The sequence below is a fragment of the Brachycentrus maculatus genome, unplaced genomic scaffold (assembly GCF_059751285.1).
Source record: "Brachycentrus maculatus isolate JH-2025_06_01 unplaced genomic scaffold, ASM5975128v1 h1tg001000l, whole genome shotgun sequence".
In the NCBI taxonomy this organism is placed as follows: Eukaryota; Metazoa; Arthropoda; class Insecta; order Trichoptera; family Brachycentridae; genus Brachycentrus; species Brachycentrus maculatus.
The window spans coordinates 435-8,923 of record NW_028281718.1 but is presented as its reverse complement, the minus strand read 5'-3'; the positions used below and the strand labels follow the sequence as shown (position 1 = coordinate 8,923).

The window sequence follows — 8,489 nt, the reverse complement described above, 5'->3', positions numbered from 1 at the left end:
AAGTATACATCAAAAACAGTCTAGCCTCACAGCAAGAATACTACTATTCAACTTCTTTGATCTATGCGTGGAGTTCTCCGTTTTTTTTGACTGGTTGTTATTTATGTCTATTATTGTCATCTTCTCTCATTTCAATTCATATTATATTTCACGAAAAACCTGTAAACAAACCTGTAACAAAACCTGGAAAAAAACTGTAAACAAACCTGTAAACAAATAAACTATTTTATCAGAACAAGCAAAGATTATGATCTCTGATTCATGGCCGGATATGCAGGCAAAGTCAAATAAATAGACATAACTGTACTTTTATATGCAATCTCCCATATTTCTGAATCATAAACAGCAGCAAAACAACGAAAAGTATTTAAGTGTATATTCTCCTCGCATCGATAAATATTAAATAAGGAATATTTATTTGTCGTACTTATCTGATCAATCATGGATTTTCTTCAATTGAGGCCTTAATTGACCTGGCCAAATATTTAATATTCTTTTCGTTGATTCCTGCCATCGATATCCTGCCACTCTTGAGCAAGTAGATATGATACTTATCGATTAAGGTCTCGCATTGCTTTACTGTGAGCCCAGTGTAGGAAAACATGCCTATTTGTTCGGTAATGTGATTCCAAGTGCCTGGAGTCTTTAAGTTCTCAAGCTCTGCCCTTAAGGCCTTTCTCATTGCAATAATCCGATTTGCCACTGTAAATTCAAGTTCTTCCTTCCATTAGTTATAGAGAGCGGGGGTGTTCAGGATTTAAGAGACAATTCTGGCGCCTTGCAGGGGAGGACTTGAGTATTTTTTACGAATGATTATCCTAAATTATGAAATCAGTACTTTAATTGAGAGAGAACCTTGCTCGCTGTGTCCTTATTGCTTGTGACAATATGAAGGGCTCCAATTCTTTCCCCATACATTCCGATGTTCTTGGCAAAGGATTGAGAGATAATGGTTTGGAATCCCAATTCGACAAAGTACCGGATCGGCCATGCATCTTTTTAGAGGTTGCCAGTTGCGAAACCCTGATAGGCAGAATCGAAATATGGAATTAATGAATTCTTCATCATCACGTCGGCTATTTGTTTCCATTCTGCGACTGTGGGATCGACTCCAGTTGGGTTATGGGCACATGCATGTAGTAAAACAACAGATCCTGCAATTGCATTTTCTAAGAATTTAAGCATGCCAGCAATATCGGAACCATTTGTCTTGGAGTTGTAGTAAGGGTACTCAATCCACTTGAGGCTGCACTCCTCAATGATATTCTTGTGATTGAGCCAGGTGGGGTTCGGAATATAGATAAAGCGTGGGAGAAAGTTCTTTAAGAAATCGAATCCCAGATAAAGTGATCCTGTGCCTGAGAGTGTTTGAGTGGAGGCGACTCTCCCTTCTTGGATTGCCTTGGCATCTCCGAGGAGTAATTTGAGACTTGCTGAGTTAAAGTCGGCCAGCCCTTCAATGGGGAGATATTCCTGAATTAATTCATATATTACCTTGTTAAGCTGTTTTCCCTCGATGATCTTTTCTGCTTTTCGAACGGCATTAAAAACATAGGGTTTTCCATCGCCATCTCGATAAGCACCAATGCCAAGATTGATTTTGTCACTACTTTTGTCATTTTGGAATGCGATGGCTGTTCCAAGAATAGGGTCAGCAGGAGCCATGGCCACATGTGAAAACAAGTCGCCTGAGACTTGTTCCAGCTGCAAAGAGAGAGCATTGAGTCTGTTCATGGTATTACGTCACTGTAATCTAATTAATCTAAAATCACAATTTAAATGACAAATATACATACATATCTATAAGCCATAAGCCAATGATAAAAGTCGCATTTAATTGGCCAATATGAGTTATCTTATTATATCTCAGGTATGTCAGGGTATAAACATTCAATTTATATTCCAATGGAATTAAAAGGCAGTCAGCAATCTGCCAATGCAGTTTGAAGCAGAGAGGGGATATTTGGATATTGCAAATGCTTCTTCATAGTAATCGACTTCCATTGTTGGGTTACCTTTCGACACAGCCCCCACGAGAAACACAATTGGTTTTTGAAAGTCCTGATCTCTCACGAACTCTGCGATGTTGATCAGATTCCCTTTGGAGGAAAGCGCCAGTTTTAGGCTATCGGCCGGTAAATGGGTTGTAACTGGACTGGAAATCACTTTTAGTAAGGTTTCACTTGACTATTCAGCTCGAATTGATAATCTCTTCAGGAGTTGAGCGAACAGCGAAGCAAATCTCTTATATGTACGAGGGATTCTAGTCGCAGGATTAATCCTGATTACTTGGTTGTAGGCTGTGGTCACATACACCTCGAGCTTGCCCGCTTTATTGAGCGGACTGTCCATGAGGGTGAGCAGACATTGATGGGTGATATCAGGCCGAAATTAGGATGGATCACGATGCAGCTTATTTTTTATATATTCTGCATGGTCGTCCCCATTTAAGAGCACATAAGTATCTTTCTTCTTGATGAGAGCTGTTTGAAGGTTGGCCTTTTCAAGCACCACAATAACTTTACGTTCATCCACTTTATCTTCTTCAACGAGATGGACTGTCTATTTTTTACCCTTTTTCTTTTCAGATTTCATTGTTGTTGGTCTATATTATTGCATTATAAATGTCGATTCATGCATGGTATATATCAAATGGCATTCACTATTAAAATGAGCGATATCGCGAATAGTAGCCGCCAATGATCACTGGTTTGTTGGTTTGCTTATGATTTTCAGTAAATTAATTTCAATTTTTAGGCATTGTGAACTGTTTATTAATTAAATGGTTTGAGGGAATCAAGAAAGTGAACTCCCAGCAATCCTCGTTGTCAATATATTCTCACATTTACCAGTTTATCTCATCTAAATTTACAAGTATTGGCTTTATTTCTTTGCGATATACATTTATACTTTAATATTGATTGTTCTGGTCTTCGTTGCTCTGGCTGTTAATTTGGAGGGTGGCAATTTGTTCAGTTTTTAATCTTTTTGGGGTAGTGGTGCTCAATTCAAGTTAATTACTGAATACCAGCATAAATAATTATATTGTCGAATCATTACTTAATAAATTGCTCAATTAGTTTTCAAACTCGATATGCTCGCTTTATATTGTCTCTGTATTGTCGTATTTAAGGCTTGTTGTGCCTTAAACCCAATGAACATGCCATCGATCATCATCAACAGGCAACCTCCCCAATAATCGTAAAATAAAAGATTGGGGTGCTAAATATTTAGTAAGAATCAATGCCTTCGTTGTAGCGCTGGGTTCGTCTCTCTAGACAATGGAAACTGTGGCAGACAAACATAACGTGTTCAAGCATACATCCTCTTACTCCTTCGAATTAATGTCTTTAGAAATAAAAAATTGTAATTATACAGATCAAATGGCGATTGCGTCGAGTGCATAGTCGGCTTCGAAATAGATCCAATTACTCGGACCTGCATGCAATCAAATCAGTATGATAAGAAAAGAGTGGGATGCTGTTCGTTGTGGGACTGTGTTAATTTTATGTGTTTGCAGTGCTGCCCGAGATGGTCTAAAACAGATGGAGATTTCTGCCGTTTAGATGATAAGAATTGCCTATCTTACAATGTGGAAACATGGAACTGTATAAGTTGCTCGCCAGGTTTTATTCTTAGCAACAATTTATGCATCCAAACTCAGTTCATTTCAGAATCCTTCTTATGAATTATCGAAGTGCTGCCTCCAATAGGATTATTTTATTGGTTTCTGTTTAGTTTGTTGTAAAGGATAACTCTTGATGCTGCTCAGAAGAAGTGCGTGCGGAAACTGTAAACCAGCTCATTTAGCCTATATGGGCCAGCTTCAGGCATGATAATTCCAGCTTCACTCCCTACTTCCCTACTTCCCTATCGTTATTTATCACTTCAGCAGGCCCTGACCTTTAAACTCTAATTTAAGATGCCTCAACTGCAACAGCTTCTTATACGATAGATCCTCCTCCAATAGTAACGCCGACAGCCAAGACTTCTCCAACCACTCAATATACATCTCGTGTAAGTAGTCATTAATTTTAGGCAAATTTTTAGTTAAACCTTCAATGGCTCTGATATTTAATGTTTGAATTGAAATATTTATATTAAAGAATAAATTGAAATAAGTATTATTATGCCATTCTGCATATTAGCGTATAAACGAAATGTTTGTATTCAATCAGATTTGAGATTTACTGATGAGCTTACTGTTCGAACCGTTGTTTCCAAATCAGCCAAGATATACAAGAATGCAGCAATTCCAACAACATTCGAATCCATGTCATCTGCATTCATCATAGACATTGCATCGCCTGCAGAGTGATGGTACTTGAAATAAATGAATGGTCAGGCGTGTCTTTGATGATGTTTGAGAAAGTGGCGACTCCCAGATCCCCAAAGCTTCGATATCTACTCCGAAGACTTAGCTCTCATATTTGTTTGCACCTAAGATCGAGAGATAGTTATTTAAAACTGATTGAACTATGGCTTTTCCTGGGCCTTCATGAGCAAATCCCAGCAGTTTTGTGCTGCCTAAGTCACTCTCGAAGGCTGCAATGTGCTTGTCGATTTAATTTTTTATGCCTTTCTATGTACTGAGCGGCTCCGTCTCTTGCACTGCCTGACTATTAGCCACTCCATGCCACAAATCTTAATGTTCTTCTCGGACGATATCCGTTTTTGAGGAGAAGTCTAAATGCTTCAAAGACTGTGATGAATCCTCCTCCATCATCATTAGCTCCAGTTTGTGATCCAGTGTCCCATGTGTCATATGCCCACCAGCAATGATGACCTGATCTGGGAACTGGCTTCCAGTTATTTCGAACACCAAATTATTTGAATAGCTGTTTGGGATGAATTCATTTTTTATAATCAAACGAACAACTTCTTTTGTCCTCTCATTTGCATTCTTGCAAACATTTCAGCGTCTTATACTGTAATGGCTCCGCTGGAATCTTGGGTTGGCCCTAAGCATACTCCATATAGCCTGTGTGCACTGAAGAGATACTTTCAGAGGCAACAGATCGGACTAGCGTTGCCTTAGCTCCATACTTTGCAGCAATTGAGGGCCCGTCGACTCGATAGGACACCGAGTTGGAATAATCGACCCACTTGTTATTGAAGCAAACAATCTTGCCAGAACTTTATCCTTCAGGGCCTCAAGCTGATCAAAGTTTTACACAACAATTACTTCAGCTTGAACATCTCCACTGACACTTCCTCCTAGCCGATCATATCAAGTTTAGTCGGAACAGGCCTTGGGCTCAGTAAAGTTAAGGATTATTAACCCTCTGACCCACTTGGGTGAAGTTTGCAACTGACTACAAACGAACCTTTTCGAAACTTCAGCATTCGCTTCAGACATCATTTCATAGATAGCCTGCTCTAGGACTGTTAGGCCCCACATTCTCGCACCAAATGTATCGACAAGATAAGCAAGCCGGTTCCAAGCAATATGCTTGAAAGATGGCTGAGTTATTTTCTGAGACAAATCCTTAACGAAAATTTGTATAATTCTTTTCAGCTCCTTCGGCTACAATGGCCAGCAGCACGATGACTAAGAGATATATTTTACTCATAAATCTATACATAAAAGTTCAACATCAAATCATAAGTTGTTTTGATCGATTATCACTTACAAATGATATCTGTATTTTCATCATGCCGTTTCTGTTGCAATTGTACTCTGCGCATTGCACGCGGACATGGCTGAGGCTTTGGCAGAAAAGTTGCTACGCACTTGCGAGGAAGAATAGTCGATCGATCTTTTCGACTGTCAATAAAAGCTGATTGGCGAATGATAAACGGACTGCAATTTCCGCGAGTCATTCAATTATATCGGTAAAGCATTTTCATGGTCTACACCTTCGATCACAGCAAAGATGGAAGATTAAACAGGGCTGAACTTTACGAAATGGGGACCTAGATTATCAACGGAGATGTCACATAGTCCAGAATATCCTCCACCATACAATAGTTAGAGAAATAGGGAACACATACTTATGGTCTGCATTTGTCGACCTCTCATGAATAATCTACAGAACTATGATTTATTTCCTAATTAAATTCATTTTGATATATTTCACTTGGAACATCTAAACAAATTGCTCTAACGCTGCTTTCAATTCTAATTTAAAACAAATAATCAAAGGTGGAGATACCGAATACTGAAATTGCTGTCTTTGCATTGTTGGCATTTTAATTGTCCGGCTGTTTATTTTCGATTAAAGCACAACTGAGCAAAATCTGGACATAATGTAAAAATGCACATAAAATCATGATGGTAGCAAATATGATAATTTCTTCTCTGAAGGATATTTCTCTATCGTGAATAATTGGGATTTGGATTTCTTATTGGGTAGATTCGGTTTAGATGCCAGCGTTTCCTCGATGTACTGATATAAGATAAGAGGGATGCTTATGATATCTCTTGGGTCTTTGAATAAGCTGTCTGCATTCAATCGAAATTTATAGTGTAATAAATGCACAAAATCTGCCCAATGGAAGTCGGATATTCCAAATCCTATGGAATGGCAAGGGAGATATCGAATTAGCGGTTGGTTCCTTTGGGAATCTGATAAAGACCTTTCCACAACAGCCAGACTTTGCATAGGCTCTTACATTCGAAGGGAGCTCGTTTGTTCATGATATAAGCCTTGCGATTCAACGTGATTTGGACATTGTTGATATTGTCAAATGAGTACATGACATTAATTTTACCCTTAAGGTTATTTGCCCACCGAAGTATAGGGAAGAGTTCATGCATTTCACATGAATATTGGTAGTGCCTGAATCCTTAAAGCAACAAAATAGACTTTAATGAATAGTCTTCTCGAAGGGAAGTGTCTCCTCTGAATTCGACTTCTACAGTATGCAGATAGGCGTTTATATCTATTCGCACTATAGAGGTTTCTTCGAGTTTAGAACTTTGGCACAAAGCTTATAATGAAGAAGGAAAGATAGCTCCTTCATTGCAATACTGACACTCCCAGGAATCTTCTCGGGAAGCAGAAATTGAAACTAGAAATTATACTGACCAGCATGAGATACTCTCCGAATGATGCTAAATTTACTTTCGTGTCGACGCTGGTAAATACTTCGCATTTTACTATTTTTCTTAGTTTGTATGATATTTTAAATATGCAATTGACTTATGTCTCAACTCGCCTAATTTTCAAATTTGCTACTCTTGTTCGATTTGAACAGATTCCCCTCATTTTGACGAAGCACTTCCTCTCCATAAAATCTAAGGACCAAGGATGTATATGGCCGATCAATAACGCATGCACATTGACTGATCCTTTAACAATCTCCCCTGCAACAAATCGGCTATTCTGCAGAACTATTGATATACTGACGTATTAATCCTTCATCTTCATGTATGTTCGTATATTGCTTCTGAATATATTAATCGTAATTTTAAACAGAACTATTTTATTTAAAGTTGAATATTGTATAGCCATACTTCATGAATGGGTTTATGAATTTATGTTATCGAAAAACATTTCTAACAATCATTGACGGATAAATATATATTCAAATTTTACATAATGCAATAATTATGAAATGTGCAAGCCCTTAATAAAATGAAATATCAGCCAGAATAGCATATGCTATGTTATTATGTTCATGACAGGAATGGGAAACAATTTATAAGTTTTTGATTTGTTTGGTAAAGCACCATTTTTATATGCCAACAAATTATAAGCTATTAGACGTTATATATTTCAATGGCTATGTTCATTAGCTATTATAATGTACTTTGTTTGAGGGGCATAATGAGTTGAGGGGTGTTGATCATTGGAGGGCATAGTGAAAGAGAAACGAAAGAATTTGAGTTAATTGGGGAGTGCACCTTTGATTTATTCTGATATTTTTGGTTTAGCGCTGAATTATAGGGTAAGCATTATTTTATTTGTTTTTGATTCTTCTTGGGAATTGATAGTTAGTGTTTGCCTTATGCACAACAGAATCAACGACCAAATATTTCATCTGATAATAAAATCAAAAGTCACCCAAATTATACAATAACCAAATCTTTCATTACAGTCAGCAGTAAGCACAATAAACTTATCAATTTAATCAAATAAATGAATGAATGCCTATCAAAATCGAATATTTACTAAAATTTATTCAATTTCTGACTAGCAATTTCCATCATGGTTTCAGCTTTGTTTCGTTTGAAAGAAATCGGTTGTGACTCCATTCTTGTTACGATGTACACTATGGCTCCCATCCTGATCGCATATCTCGATCGCAGGCTGCTGTTATGATTTGATGCAGTTTGAATTTCAATTATTCTTATTCCATGTTCGGCTCATAGTATGCTTAGCAGATTGCCATCAACTCTTCAGATCCAGTTCCTCCGCATTGGAATCTTTAGATCATGCATTGAGCTCCAATTGAGTCATAGCTGGCCAGAACAGGCGATCCATTTTCCATTCCTGCCACAATAGGCTGAACAATGAAGCTTCCAAATCTAAATTAGATCTAAA

General features: G+C 37.7%; 1 pseudogene; it reads right to left on the bottom strand.

Moving 5' to 3' along the window:
- Positions 1 to 404: 404 nt before the first annotated feature.
- Positions 405 to 2,352, bottom strand: LOC148299674 (aspartate aminotransferase, cytoplasmic pseudogene; annotated as a pseudogene).
- Positions 2,353 to 8,489: the final 6,137 nt, after the last annotated feature.